Source organism: Symsagittifera roscoffensis, chromosome 1 (genome assembly GCF_963678635.1).
Source record: "Symsagittifera roscoffensis chromosome 1, txSymRosc1.1, whole genome shotgun sequence".
NCBI classification, from domain to species: Eukaryota; Metazoa; Xenacoelomorpha; order Acoela; family Convolutidae; genus Symsagittifera; species Symsagittifera roscoffensis.
The window spans coordinates 29,718,488-29,733,684 of NC_087062.1; the positions used below are offsets into that span (position 1 = coordinate 29,718,488).

Below are 15,197 nucleotides of genomic sequence, written 5' to 3' on the forward strand. Positions count from 1 at the left end.
TTATTTACTAAGATATCATAAAGTGGTTAAGTTAAGTTGTTAAAGAGATCCCAATTACTTGCTGTAGTAACCGCTAACGTTTTGATTGCAGATATAGCTGAATCATTGTGCAATGAAGGTTTCTAATTGTCTCAGTTTTCAGAAAAAAATGGTGTTGATTGTCTGTTTGATCATTTAATCATATAAAAATGAGGATAGCTGGATATTGCGCAAGTAGCACAGAATGTTCCGACCATAGTCTTATGAAAATACAACGAACGAAAAAGTAGAACTGAGGTATATTCGACAGTTACAGTAAAATAGGCAAATTGGAAAACAATTTTTGCAGAAAATTGACTAGAAAAAGCGTTTTCATTAAAAACACGTTCGAAACAACTTTTTAATTTTTTTTTTGCAGTTTTTTGAATTTTGAAAACTTTTGATTCAAAAAAAGGCGCTAAAAAATAGAAAAAATTAATTTCCCCCGAGTAAAACTAAGTTTATACGGCTTAATTTAAGCTATTGTAAGATTTTAAGCCATTAATTTGAAGCTATCAAAACAAAAACAAAAATTGCCATGAATTTTTTTTATAAATTTTGTTTTCAAAAAACAACATCAATTATATCTTCCAGAACAAGGACTTAACACATTTTTTCAGCGTTTTTCTGTAGTCATAACAAAACTGTTTTTCAGAGGGCGCTTATGGTGAATGTTTCGTTGATCTCTTTTTTCACGCTTGTTGCTACTTCGGTTACAGGTTTCAGTGTCAGGCGGAACAAGAGTTCCCGAAACTTCGCGTTCTGTCTCTTTTCTTTTTCCAAAATTTGTTCAGTATTAGCTGTTTGAGAAATAGCAGCTGCAATTTTTTTTCTTCATTTTCGATTTATGTCCGTGTATGTGTTTTCTCCTTTTTCGCAAAACTTCACTGATAGTTTCGATTGTTTTCTGATTCCAACCGATGGTTCCAAGCGTGCGTCAATTTGTGGAACCACAAATCCCGCAGCTCCTCAAGAGTGAAAACTCGGTCTTTTTTTCCCATTATTCCCGATTCCCACAGTCGAAGAGTCTATTTGATTTTGAAAATAGTTGTTGATGTCTTTTTTAGTCTTGCATGCAATTAGATCTGGATTCAGTTCAATGTTTTTTGAATCTGCCAATAAGGCGTTGATGGCGGTGCAGTCTTCGAGAACGGCTCTGGCTTTATTTCCTTAGTCTTGTCGTGCCAATTGATTGACATCTGTGACTCGGAAGTTTCAGTTGCCTCCATTCGTGACATAGAAGTAACAAGTTCTTTGCCAGTATGATTAACCAAAAATGGATGATCCAGTTGGCGATTGAGATCGATTAGTTCCCCCAATGGCTCCAACCGATTGACCAACTAGGGTATCGTCATTGCTTATTCTCTCCATAACGGGCTCACTTTGAGCCAATTTCGATTCAATGCGATACCTTTCATGATATAATTCCGAGTGCTCTGAGAAATTTATCAGTTGAATTCCGTGTTGGTTTGGTAACAATAAGTTTTTTGCGGAGCGCTGAAAACTGACAATTGGTTAACCTGAAATGCTCGGGAATCAATCGGTAGGAACAGAGGTTGTAAGTTTTAGTCATTTGCGTCTTCGTTGTAGCGCATTTGATTTTCAATTTGGGAATAATTCCAAGAATTGGTTGGGACCGACAAGTTTAGATGGGCCTCGAGTGTCTTTAAAGCATTTATAGTCAGTTGTTTCCCAAACCAAAGTCAGACCCTGGCAGAACTTCAGCTTGATCTAGAATGAATTGATTTTCCATATCCTTGCAAAACCTTGCAAAGTCAGAAATTTTTCTTCTGTAATTGGTGTCATTGGCAGATTTTTTCTCAAAAAACAACTATTCAGGTATTTTTTCATTGTCGAACAATAAAAAAACTCATATTTCCTGTCCTACTGTTGATTCTTTAGGGACCGACTTTTTACCGGTTACGTAGCAGTATTTAGACAACCGAGTATTCCTAAGCAGACAAATACTGTATTGACCAATCAGAATCGAGATTAGAAAGCAAATTTTCGAAATAAATAATTAATATTTATTTAATTTCTACTTTGTCTCGATTCTGATTGGTTACTGCAGTTTTTGTCTCCTTACTGATAAGTAGGAATATGCGGTTCTCTAAATACAGACAGCACTCCACTTTTACCGGAGTGCGGTCTGTATTTAGACAACCGCGTATTCATACTCGTCAGTAATCAGAAAAATACTGTATTAACCAATCAGAATCGAGATGAGAAAGCAAATGTACGAAATAAATTCTTATTAATTATTAATTTTTTCCTTGTCTCGATTCTGATTGGCTAATATAGTATTTGTCTGCTTACTGACGAGAGTGAATACGCGGTTGTCTAAATACTGCTACGTAACCCCTTTTACCAGACGGACCTTTTACCAGAAAAGTTAACACATGGCCCTTTTGCCACTCGATAAACAAATTTGATTGACAGATGCAATGACGCCGTTTAGTCTGGTTAAAGACAATGTTTTCACAGTTTCTCAGCGAAGTTTTGTTCGACGTAACCGCTTCCGTTTCGAATTTTCCACTAATTTGAATTTATTTCAATTGAAATAATGCATTGTGGTGTGGTAAAAAAATCGGTCTGGTAAAAGACTTAGCCCCGTAGCATATGAGCTTATTCATCTTTATCGGACCAAATTAACATCTTCCTTCCCCTTCAATTGCATTTCGGGAAAAGGATGTTAATTGGTTCTGAGTTCGAACTTTCAGCCAATCAGAATAGAGCAGTTTACATGCAGCGCTAAGTAGATTTAAGTTATAATGATCGCTGGGGTGGAGGATCTTAACTTGATCCTCTTTCTCATTTTCATTACATCATTTTAGCCTTCTGTGCGCAGACGGCCTTACACAGCTGATTTTTTGGGGGAAAAAAAACAAACCAGCTGAGTTATAGAAAAAAGCGCTTCAATCTGATGTAGTTCAAAGTATAATTTATGTGCATTGTGAGTTCAGCAGAATGTAAATACTGATGCATTTTATTAAAAGTTGTAATGCAAGAGCAACAAGTTTCGGGTCTTATGCACAAAACGGCGCAAAACTAAAATCTTGATATCTTGCAGCTAAAACTAATGCGGAAAAATTTGATTGGCTAATATTAGCCAATCAAACTCAAGCAACTTGACCAGGCATGTCAATCAACCGTTTCAGCAGCAAAATATATTAGCCCAACTTACTGAGAAGGTGAATCTTAATAAAATAAAAAAATTAATTTCATGTTTTTTTTTTGTAAAATCATACCCAAAAAAAGTTCGGTAAAAGGTTTCAATGCAAAAAAATTCTATCGTTTAGGTCATTTCGGCCAATAATTTTATCTGCCTTAAATTTTAATTGAAATGACGGACCATGTTGTTTGCATTTGATTGACTAATGAACCAAACAGTTTGAACCACATATTGACTTAAGATCAGGATGTAGAAATACTTATTTTGGGCCGTTTAGTGCATAAGACCTTAAGTTTCTTCTTTTTTTTTAAATACCATTTATCCAAGAAGGAAAGGACCAACATCCGAGCTGTACAGCTCGTCGAGGCGAACCAATGTTGTACCCCTGCTTAAGAACTACATACAATTTTTTGGTACATACAATACAATACAACCCATCGAGCCTGCAAAAACTTTTTAAAAATTTGGACAAAAATTGAACAAATTTCTTTTTGATACAGGGCTACTAAAGCTATTAAATGACCACGTTTCAGGTATTTCTTGTGCTTGAAACCTTTTTGAATAGTAGTGAAGCTAAAAGAAAAAATGGTAGTACTCATAATTCAAAGGATAAAGAACTTTTTTTTTACTAGCCTCTAGTGTAGCAATAATTAACACCTCTGACCACAATTTTTAAATTTTGAAAAAAAGTTTCCGGAGTCCTCAGGAAGTCGTAGAGTGATTGAAAAAAATGAACCAATTTGATTTTTAAAATATTTTTTCCGACCATTGAAAACGGAGATAAAATTTGCATTCCGTTTAGTGGGTGTTCTTGAACGTGGTAATTCGAATTCTTGAATGCCTCGCCCCAATCATCTCCAAAACTAGACAGCTAATTGGTACCGTAACTAAAAAAGATATCAAATAAAAGAGCTTAAAAAAGATATAACGTCTGTTTCTAAACCTGTCTTAGTACAAAAGTTGCACTAAAATTGACACTACTTTGAAAAAAAAATAGAAAACGAGTTTTGTAGTTTTTTATGATTGCAATCGAAATATTCTATGCTACTTGCCTAGCAATTGGCTATTCTTGTTATCTTTTGTTTTTTCTTACTTGTTATCAATATGATTGGAGCTCTGAAAGGAGCAACCAAAAATAGGAATATAGAGAAAGCATATAGAAGATTTTGTCTCTGATCTTTTCCAATCTGTTTTGTAAAGAAATTTATTATATACTTTTTGTAACTTTCTGGCTGTTTTGATGTTCTTCCTTTTCTTCTTCTTGCATTTTCTTCTAATCCGCGACTGCCAAAAATTATGAATTCATGCAAAACAAACGAAAGTAAGATGAAGTTATTTATCGTATTGGAGCCATTCCAGTCGTAATTGGACCGAAAACTCGATGTGCGGAAAAAAAGCTCTACGCATAAGGCAAAAAACATATCTTATGTTTTTCTTTCCACAGTAGAGAAATGAGGTGTCGATCAGTTTTTTTTTCGTTTCTGATACCTTTTTGATTTTATCAAGTGGTAAGTTCAACTAGCTCTTCTAATCCCCCTCTAATCCAATCTCTCTTTCATGAAAAAAATTAACAAGTAGTAGAAAAAAAACTTAGTCTAATTTCGAACCAAACTAAAATTAGACAAAAAAGTGAAATTAATTGCAAAAAAAATCCGATTTTAAAATTTGTTGTCTAGTAACTACTAGATTGCTAGACACATGTTCTTGCCACTTTTGGTGAAATGCAAGGAGACAGGTCTGATCTAGAAAGTGAACTTAATACCGAGCAAAACAAACCAATGAAAAAAAATTTGGCAGCTAATTGAAAAAATTAGGCAGTAATGAAAGCATTTTGGCGGCTAATTGAAAATTTAGTCGGTAAACAATTAATTTAGAGTTTGCTTGCCTCTTCCCTCAAACCGATAGAAAATAAGACTAACTGCTATAGTAAATATTGACTCAATATTTGGCTAATAAAATGTTTCTAATTGAGTGCATTGCTTCTGCTTTGTTGTTCCGACTTTCGATACGAAAGTAACGGAATATTTGTGCTCGGGGTGGTTTTTTTTTTCTTCAGACAAATTTCGACTTTTTAACTAGCCATTTTTGACAGAAATTCTTTATATCATTCGAAAGGTATTGTTGTCCTGAGCTCAAATTTGGAAAGATTTCGCACCTGTGATCATTTTTCGTAAAGTTATGGGGGTTTAAAGTTTGCCATTTTGGCCAATTTGGGACAATTAACGCGCAATATATTTCGCGCTATTAACGCGTAAGCGGAGATTTAATCCGTCTTAAAATTGTTCCAAATTGGTTGAAAGAAGCTTATTTGCCATAATTTATTTGTTACAAGGAGCGAAATTCTATCCTTTTGTACTTAATATGGCGTGTGGGGGGATGATTTTCTTAAAAAATTTCAAATTTAAGAAAAAAATTTTTAAATTTATTTTGATACATTAAATTTTTTGATGTTATTACTGCTCCATAAAATCTTAAAAGGCAGTCGGAACATTCAGGGCTTCGCCCTGGTACGAGCAGTCTTGTTTTCTTTACTGTTACCATGCGACCTACAATCCATGCATGCAAGGCAAGCATAAAAGACGTTTTCCGTAGCCCCGTTTAAATTTTTCTGAAATTCAACTTAGGAATTTATACTTAAAATGCCTTTCGATGTTGTTAACTGCAATGAAACATGTCAGCGTGAACAAGAGAACACCATTTTTTCAACAGTTCCTTCATGCAAATTATTACAAATTTATTTGTTTTAAACAACAAATGTTATTTTACGATATTTCTGAGCGACAAACTGAGCGACAAGCTGAAAAAGAGCCGCGTAAAAACCATCAACTAACAAAATCCTCATTTCCTTTATACGAAACTTCATAGAATGTTTGATACCGTCAAAAAATCATACCATGGCGTTCGAAAAAAAAGCGTGAGCTCAGTAAAAAACTTCAATATCTTTCACCATTAGTAATAAAAAAGTATAAATTTAACAAAATAAATTAAACATCAAACTGTTCTTAATCAGTTGAAATCATTTGTCATAACTGAGTTATGAATGGCTTGTGGATCTCTCATTCTGAAAAAGCTCGTTTCCAACATGCGTAGGAAATTTTGTACAAAAGCCTCAGCTACTGTTGATTACAAGGTTTAATAGTAGTGTCTATCCAATCCAGGCATGTACTTGATGCACGTGAAGGTCATAGTTCAACCCAAGGTGAACTCTCAGTCGTTGGAGGCATTTGGACCTGCTGGAATGCAGGAGGGCGTCATTGGACGGTCGATCAAATTCGGAGTGGTCACCAGGGCCGCCGGACCAGGTAACTACTAGTTTATACTCGTTTATGGATTTTTGGCGGAAAGACCTCGAGGCTGGTCGAATACCCGAAAATTGTGTCAGTCAACCGGAATTCAGGTAAATTAAAAAATCTAAAAGAAATAAGGTGGAAGTTGGTCATTTTTGGACAGTGTAAAAACCATTATTTGGTAAATTTTTTTTGCCAGAGAAAATTTGTAGTTTTGTAGCATGATACCGTTTTTGTAGCAACTTTTATACCCCCAAAGAAAAAATCGACTTTGTTGATTCAAATGTCAAATGTTATCACCACTGCTCGCATCAGGGCGACAACTTGAATGTTCCTACTGCCTGTTAACGTCTGCGGAACAGTTTTCGTTTGAAAATTTTTTTAAATATTCAAAAAAATGAAACGTTTTTTACCCACTCGCTTCGTTAAGTACCGAGTGATGATAAAGTTCACATAAAACGAGCAAAATAGAATAACGGACAGCATGCCTAATTTGGAACAATTTCAAAGATGACTTCAATTTGGATAAAACGAAACAAATCGCGCGTTAAATTACCTCAAATTGCAATCTCTAAGCCCACATAACTTTACGACAATTATTCGCAGGTGAAATATTTTTTTAATTTTGAGCTCAGTACGTCAATACTTTTAAGATGATATAAAAAGTCCTTCAAAAATTGCCATTGAAAAACTCGAAATTAGAAACTAGAAAAAACAACGTCGAGCACAATTATTCTTTCATTTTCTCCGACAGCCGGAACACCAAGACTGCTCGTATACCAGAGCAAGATTCTGAATGTTTTTACTGCCCCTCATCTGGAAAAAATAGCTTTTGGCAAACCAAATATTCGTCAGGAGACCATTCGTAACAGGCGACAATTCGTAACAGGCGACAATTCGTAACAGGCGACAATTCGTAACAGGCGACAATTCGTAACAGGCGACAATTCGTGAAATTAGATTAAGCGGGGGAGCACTGATTCACATGCAGTATTACTCTCGTGCCGGATGTAAGTGCAGTGGAGCGAAGAGGAGCAAGCGTATTCTACTTGCCAATGCCTTGTTACTAATTGCCGCTTTTTACGAATTGTTGCCTGTTACGAATTGTCGCCTGTTACGAACTGTCGCCAACCCAAATATTAAAAATTCGAAAAGTTTTGACACTTTCAATCATCAAGTTAGAAATTCGAGAAGTAAATAATTAATGCAATCAGTTTGATAGATCAATTCGATTTGAAACTGTAATGTAGTTCGGGATAATTTGCCACGCACAAATGAATCGCATTTGCTTTCAGTATCATGACTAAAATCAAATCTTGATGGCATATGAACATGCCGAAAAATAAACCAGCGAAAGTCTCAACTAGCCAAAAATAAGTAAGTGTTACATAATAGTTATGTAGTTTAAGCAGTTACGAAAGTTAAGCAAATTTCATTCATATCATGTAATTTTTTGGCTGTTTTATATACTCTGCGCGTTTTTGGTTGGTTTGTACTTCGGTTGGTTTATTCACACTCAAAATCTTTACAGCGGGCATAAATTACTCCACAGAATGGCCAAATTGACAGTTATCAATTCCCCAGAACTTCAAAATATAATCGAACCCAAAGAATTATTTCACATTTGAACTCAAGGACATAAAATTTCTTTGGTAAAACGTTTTTTTTTCCAAGGCCGAAATTTCACGATTTAAAAACCCAAAGAAAGTCAAAAAATTTGCCTTGCTTTAAAGTGACAAAAATGAAAACAGGGTCATGATCTGGAATAGTAGTTGCGCTTTGAAAATTTATCTATGACGCTGAGAGCATAATCGCGTGATTTTATGCACAAAAAATGTTTCGAATGGAAATGATATGAGTTAATTGGTCCAAATACGACTCGAATAGTTTCCAAATACGACTCAAACTTCAACGCTTGATATTTGACATCGGCAGTCTATAATTTATAGTCTATCAAAATTTATTCGAGATCTCTCAAAATGGAGTCGGAACATCACGGTTTTGTATATACGAAGAGTTGTGTATAATTATTGATTTTTTTTTATTTTTTTGATTATTGATTATGGTTTATTTGATGACAATGTAAAAAGAAATGCTACAGGCCTAACATTATTTATTAAATTTTTCAAAAGTCAATACTTCAATTCAAAACTCTTCGATATACCAACCTGCGTACTAAAATATAAGTAGTTCCTTCCTGTTCCCATTAGGTCGAAGCCCAGAATGGAACGAATGCCTTTTCGTACCAATGAAAGTTTTTTGCTTGGGGCGGGGGATGAGATTATATTGTTGATCCTTCTTTCTTTTTATCTTTTTTGGATCTTCAATCATACGTCTACCACATAAAAAATCGCAAGGCTGGCGCGCAGTCCAAATAAGAGTTTTTTTAAATGTGGAATTCACAACCTTATGAGGAAATCCCTAACAAACGCTTTAGCATTCTACTTTGGAATACGTTTAATATAAGACTGTAAAACTGATGCATTTTTTGCACATGCAATTAAAGAGTTTTGAGTTTTCAAAAAGTTTCAAAGTAATTTGAAAACACTGAATCAATTTACAATTTTTGCAATAAAACTGCCTGAAAAATTTAAATTTAGTGCCAATTTTAGAAAATATTTTGAATACAGCGTCTTTCTGAAGGTGATCCCCTCATTCTATAACCAGGATAATTAAGTGTGTTTTTACTACTTTTTGAACACAATCCCACTGTGACTGTGAACTGTGATGCAAATGAGTACGGCGTCCATTTGTTCATTTTAGGGCTGCTCGAAAGTGGGCAATCCAGTTTTTTTCAGTTTTTTTTTCACGCAGTCATGTTTTTTAAGTTGTTTTTCACGCAGTCTTTTTTAACGTTGTTTTGCACACAGCTCTGTTTTTTCAAGTCGAAGCTTATCTACTTCAGGTCTGCTCACTTTCGACTGTCGTGGTCCTAAGGGAACTCAGGCGACTAAGGACGTGATCTAACGACAATCTAGACGGCACCTACTCCATGAAAATAATGCCCAAGGATGCGGGAAAATACCGACTGGAGATCAAATACGACTCTGAACACACCCACAACAGCCCCTACTTAGTCCGGTTATTATTATACACACTCCCTCATGCTCATGTTAACAACACCCCCTCCCCTCTTTGAAAACAAAGATTATCCCCCCTCCCTTTGGTACTGAGTTAGGACCGAAGTGTAACTCATAGAGTAATTTCGGATAGGGTACACCGTCTGCTCGTCATGCTATCTTATTTTCAGCCGAATAGATTCGTGCAACTTCTTAGTCTAATAACGATCCTAATCTTACTCTTATATCTACTAGTCTCAGGGTGTTTAACTAGTCTCTGCTAGGCTCAATAGATCTAGAGTATACTGGCTTGTTGCGATTGCTAGAAGGTCTCTTGGAGAGGTAACTAATTTCTAAGTTAAATTCAAATCTCTCTGGTGCTGAAATTACAAGTAATTTCAGCACTTACAAATAAGTGGGTTGTTAGTTAGATGGATCATGATTGGTTAATATTAAATATTTTATAGTGATAAAATATCCAATTTATAATCAATAATAAAAATATAGTTTAGATCTGGTTCCACCCATCCGGGGTTTACAGAGTTTTGAATCTTAGATCTTCTATCTGTAATGAAGGATGGATGTTGGTCGTTGTTATTTGATGAGCATCATTTCTTGGTTTGTTCTTTGAGAAGAAAGCTCCAGGAAGCTAGAATCATCGAAATGAACTTGTTAGTTGTTTGTTCGACGATGACTGCGACCGCCGGTTAAATCAATCTGATTTCAGAATGGTTTGCTATGATTGTTTGTCCTGTTTGGGTGGAGAACTTGATCGAGTATCATTCTTATCTGGGAATAGCGTGAAGATCGTGTTTGCAGGAGATGCCTTGTAACTCGGATCTGTACGTATACTTGAACATCGAGGTGGTCATTGGTCTGGTTCAATGAAGTCCTTTTCTGCGAAGTCAAGTCGTACTCTAAATCCTTTATGAGTCGTGATTGTGAGCGGCATGTCAGTTGTGTTTAGCCATTCTGTAGGTTGAGTGTGATGGGGTCGTCTAGTCTTTGGATGCTTGTTTTTGCGGTTGTTCGTAATCTATATACTGCATATTATAATTTGCATTTTATAAAATTTTGTTAATTCTATTTTTTAGTTATGATTTTGGTTATTTGTTTTCGCAAAAGCGTTTTAGTTTTAGTTTAGTTATTTTTAAGAGTTACTCACCCTTGCGTATCTCTTGTCAAAAATATTGATGTGGTCACAAAGCGTGGATGTAGCACGGTGGAATAGGCCGGCTATAGAGCATGCTCAGACGTCATCTCTGGTGGGATAGGCCAGGAGTGGGAGTATGATTTCGTGCTGGTTTTTCAAGGGGTCCTGTTTTGTGTTAACGTTTTTGTTATATTGTTTCTAGTTTTCCTTTTGTTACTTTGGTTGTGTCCTTTTTCAAAAATCAATTTTTTTTTGTTGGGGTTTGTCTTGCGACTTTTTGGTGTTTTATGATTTCTTTTTTAGACTTGGTAATAGTCTTCAAAAGAATAAATTGTCCAGTCTTAAGCTGGTTTAATCCGGTTTGGGTACCGTAGGTGTTCTTTTCTTAGTCATGCTGTTAGTTTGTGATTTATGGTGTTTAGTTTGCTGCATTGGTTAGTTTGGTTATTATATAATTCCATTCCAACCGGGTTAAAGGAAAGTTGGAAACTTGTTATTGCTTATTTGAGTTGTTGTTAGTGAAAACCTAAAACTTGAATTCATTATTTTAAACAATTCTTCGTGGGCGAGCTGTGCGATTGTGGATAGAATTCTTGTGCGTTTGAACAGAAGATATAGAAAAGGTTAGTACTGCATTTCATTTGTATGAGTTTACTGCTTTTAAGATTAAATTTTACTGCTTTGTGGGGGTTAAAAATTATAAATTAATTCTCATCGTTTTGATTTTTACTAAATTTGGGGAAATAATTTATAGATGAATTTATTGCCTTCGAATTGAATTTTACTGCATCATTTAGTGCTATAGATTTAATAGAGTTTTTGCTGCAAAAAAAGAGTCTGTATTTTTATTTGTTTTTTCATCTTGTTGTAGGTGATCACGGGTGAAGACTAAAGAAAATGTAAGCTAATTACAAAGAATGGTTAGTTTTTATTTTAAATTAGTTAGTTTTTAAAATATTAAATTCATACTTTCCTTTAGTCGTCGGGGAAAAAGCCGTGAGGGAAAACATCGTGAATAGCGTCTGATGTTGTTAGTAATTTTGCTAGTATGCGTATGATGTTTTTAGTTTGTAGCAGTGGCCAAAGCAATTGAAGTGCTTTTATGGTTTTTAGTTCTTCGGTGCTTACTGCAAATTTATGAGGTGTGTTTTGGATTAGATTGTAATTTTTATGATAGTATTTAGTGTTATGGATGAATTCTAAAATGGGTACTTCTATAGGTTGAATATATTCATGCGGAATGATCAGGGGTCGGGATTCTTCGTCGTTTAAGGTCTTCGTGAGGGGACAAAATATATACATTTGAGTGATTGGGTCATAGTTCTGGAGGATGCCTTGAAAGTTAGTATTTTTAATTCAATACGTGAAGTTTAGGAAAAACGGTGAGGTATATTTGGAATTTATGAATTGAAATCTGTGGTGAGGTTGTCGCGATGGTGTGTGTAAGTGAAAATGATTTTGGATAAATCGATAATAAGTGTAGGTGTGCGTTTGTTTGTTAACTTCGTAACATGATGTCGTGTGAACAGTGCAAATCACGTTCCTTTGGTGTGAGGAAATGAAAGGTTAGTGAAATGTTTGAAATTTTTCCTGAAATGATTCGTATGCTTGAATATCTGAAAGTGCTTCTGAAATATTATGATCATGCTTTTTATCTAAGATGTTAAGTGTGAATAAGTAAGGTGTTTTTATGAAAAATTTCTCTGTGAGTTTTGGCATAGCAAACTGATCGTCGTCAAGAAACTGGTCTTGATTAGATCTAAAGATTTTATGATCATAATATTCAATCGAAAAGTCGTTAGCTCGGGGTGCAGTGAATGTTTTTAATAATTTTTAATATCCTACATATGTAAATTGTCGGGGGGTTAGTGCTGTGGTTAATCTGAATAATTGTCCTTATTTCTTTCAATTTCTATAGTGGTGTTATAGAGTGGTAGCGTATGGGGGTTAGTGAAATTATAATTAGCTGTCCAATGAAATGTGGGTATTAATACATGTTCATCTACAAAATGACGTCGTTCAGGGTTAGGATCAGATTGATTTAGTGGGGAAATAAAGGTAGGGATTTTGAAGAAAATTCGTAGTGTTGGTATGGTCTGGATAGTTGATATATTCTCGGGCGGTTCCGGGTTTGGATGGGAATGGGTGATTTGGGAATTTGCGTTTAAAGGTTCGATAAGCACGATTGGTACTGGTGGATGTTTCTGTTGATGTGGATGATTGAGCTAATGATGGAGTATAATCTGAAATCGGTGTAGGTGTTGCTGGATTTGATGATGTTATTGTTGATGCTAATTGGTGAATAGTTAGAGTTCGGGGAGATAGCAATTGTTGTTGAAGTGTTATAAAATTACCTAGTTCTTCGGAAATTTGAATATTATCTGGGGAGTTGTTGGCGGAGCGTTCATTATTGAATGGGGAGTAGGTCGGGGTTACTTGAGAAGGGGTATAGGGTGATGTATGTTGGCTTTGGGGTTGGATAGGTCGGAAGGGAGGTTTTGAGAAGGTTGTTGAGCTGGTCTGGGTATGGGTAGAAGGGGATGGTTCGGAATTATTGAATTGTGAAATTGATGTATAAACTGTGATATCTGAATTAGTGTCAGAATTCATGCCTGATGATGTATTAATTTGTGGTGAATCAGGTGGCGGAAAAGCAAAAAAGGAGATAATGGGGAGTGGGGTGGGAGTTTGATCGGTGGAGTGATCCAACTTGTCTGCTCATCGTGGGCTAAAAAAAATGATTATTTTGAGATTGAAAAGTGGTGGTATGGGGCTGTTCAATGATTTGTTCGTATGTATCGTCAATTGGAGGGTGTTGTGTTACTATATGTTGGATGGGGCTTTGTATGTGACTAGGTCTTAAATTTGGGGGGGTTTGTGATTGCCAAGTTCCTAAAATTACGTGAGACTAATGATAATGGATGGTTAAATTGGAGGTTTGGTAAATGTGGTGCTGTGGGTAGTGCATTTGTATTATTATTATTATTTGATTCGTCGTATCTGTTAGGATTTGTTGATAGTTTTGTATTATATTCCTTAATTTGTGCATCTAAGAGGACTTTGTTTTTTGATGATGAAAATATTCCGAAAAATCCTGCAATTAATATGCGTGCTACGCTTGCTTGTCGGTTTACTTGTGTATGTATCGCGCATGTGTTATAGATTCCTTTTAATAATGAGAAAATAAATCCAATAAAGTTAAACATAGCGTTTCTAATATGTAATATGGCCATCCTAGAAAGGCTAAAATTTCATTTTTGAGATTTACAAAACTAAAAACATCAATCGGTGATATATCCTGTGGTCGATATTTTTCACCATTTAGATAAATGTAATCTTTTATGTCTTTAAAATATCCGCTGTAATCTTGTGCGTAAATATTGGAAAATCTTGCTGTTTCTGCAAGTTTTCGTAAGTTTTGACCTATTGATTGTCGTTGTATTGTGTTCATTTTCGTTAGTAGTTCTTGAAATTGTTGTGTACGTATGTGATGTTGTATGTCTGATTTTGAATAGATACTTATCGATTGTAAATCGATATTTGGATTGCGGGCTATTGCTCGAATGCTCTCAGGTGAGAACTTTTTTAATGGTGGTATTAATGTTGGGTATGGTCTTAATAAAAAATATTTATCTTCGTCGGGATTTAATTGTACAACGTTGTGGCTGTTTTTTGATCCACATGGTACTGTTGTGTCCCAAAAACATGTTCGTCTTGAAAGTGTGTCAACAAAATATACTTTATTTTTGTAGAATATGGGGATTCTTTTATATCATCTTTTATCTTCAAAAACGTATAAAGGTGATACTTTTTTGGTACAAGTGTAATACCATAAAATGTTTCCTTCATAATCAATGAAATTTGATCTATTTCCGGATAACAAATATCCTGCATATGGTATTTTGAGAACTGCTAGTGCTAGTGACTGTAAAATCTGGGTTCTTTCTAGTTCACATAGTTGATGTAGTGTTTCTAATTCTGAGAGTGACATTTCTTCAAAGATTCTGCTTATTGTGTAATCTAGTTTCATATCTAAATGTATATCATAATGAATTGCGCCAAAATATGTACGGTTCATAAGTGATAGTTCTTGTAACCGTGTACTATCTGCGTCTTGTGGTTTCCACCTATTCGTCCTACGTTTTTCTGAAATTTTACTGAAACATAAGCGTTTCCGTCGGTAAGTGAATGATATGTGGCCATAGCGTCTACAATTAGATGTCCTGTATTCATGTCGAAACCGTGTTCGTATTCGACAAGAATTTCTGAATATTGTGTTTGTAAATTGGTTTTTTATATTTACATGCTAGTTCTGTTTCTTTACTATATTGTGGAGGTTCCTAAAATTGTTGTTGTGTTTCTAATTTGATCGGAGTTGAATTCTTCAAATGGGATTGATGCATTAAAATATTTTTGATGGAATTTAATCATTCTAGCTTGTATCCTTACTACTTGAAAAACGGTGCAGGTTTCTTCAGGAAACCATACAATGGTTGCTTGCGTTCGTG

The 15,197-nt window shown here is 35.1% G+C and overlaps 1 protein-coding gene across 4 annotated transcripts in view; it reads right to left on the reverse strand.

Moving 5' to 3' along the window:
• Window positions 1–15,197, reverse strand: part of LOC134842445 (guanine nucleotide exchange factor VAV3-like) — a 593,770-nt gene that overhangs the window by 118,352 nt on the left and 460,221 nt on the right. The window lies entirely within an intron of this gene.